The sequence below is a fragment of the Cynara cardunculus genome (genome assembly GCF_001531365.2).
Source record: "Cynara cardunculus var. scolymus isolate 2C chromosome LG 3, CcrdV1, whole genome shotgun sequence".
Classification (NCBI taxonomy): Eukaryota; Viridiplantae; Streptophyta; class Magnoliopsida; order Asterales; family Asteraceae; genus Cynara; species Cynara cardunculus.
Genome location: NC_037530.1, coordinates 7018962 through 7020168, shown reverse-complemented (window position 1 = coordinate 7020168; position 1207 = coordinate 7018962).

Here is a 1207-nt window from a genome sequence, read left to right as displayed (position 1 = left end):
AGTTTGATGTTTGGGAAAAAAAGTTGATAGATTTGGTAGTAATTGACAAAATGGACGTTGATACGTCAATGAACATGTCACTTGCTAAAAGTTGTGGAACAAAACAAGCATCAACTAATGATCCATGGCAAGGTGTTACGGGGGCGCACAAGAGATTGTTGAGACACCGGCACAATTCTGCTCAAATCCAGAAACAATTAAGGGGGTAGACAAAACAATTAAAATATATGAGAAGTTACAGWTGCCGGATTTTAGTTTAGGTCTCACCCAAGAGTTCGAAGAAGTTGCTGAGCCGAAGGAAACTGCTCCTAACAAAGAGGACGATGATGTGGTTCCTAATGTGAAACCAATAAGTGAGATATACATTGGTCCCATTGGTCCAAGAGCTTCAAAGGCAGGAGGAAAAATATGTTCACCGTATATGAATAGACAAGTGGACGCACACCGGCCTAACACAAAAGTCGAGTTAATCCTTTCTAACCTAATATTCGCTATGGAAGGCTCTCAGATGTAAGTTCATCCAACTACTTGACACTAACATATGCATATATTTATCACATGATTAACTAGATCACATTTGATTATCAAAGACCTTCCAGCCTAGTGGTTAAAGGCTTGGGCATGACATAGTCATGAACCCGAGTTCGAGCCCTGGGAGGGGAGTGTTGGTGACATTTAAGTGAGGCCATGTTTAGCCTCCAAATTTATCGGGGATTAGTCGGGCTTTGGCCCGGACACCCTTACAAAAAAAAAAGTTTACCGCAAAATTCTACATTTGCATTTGCATTTTCCTATCATATGAACTAACACTTCATCACTACCTAAACACCACTTTAAGAGATGCAGAAGTAGTTTGAGTTGAGATTTGCTAGCAATCCACTTGCTTTTTGATCAAATTATATATATCAATCACATTTATCACACCATTAACACATTTATCACATATATCACACATTTATCACACCATTAACAGATCTATCACACCATTATCACATTTATCAACCCGGTAACACAATTATCACGCCATTAACACATTTATCACACCATTAACACATTTATCACACCATTAACACATCTATCACACCATTATCACAGCTCCTATGATCACTGGTAAGTCGATGGCATCAAGATTTTGGGTGTCAAAAGCAGTTGTTGCTGCATCATTTACATAATTCAATTTAATGGAAAACGAACCAAACAGTATCCA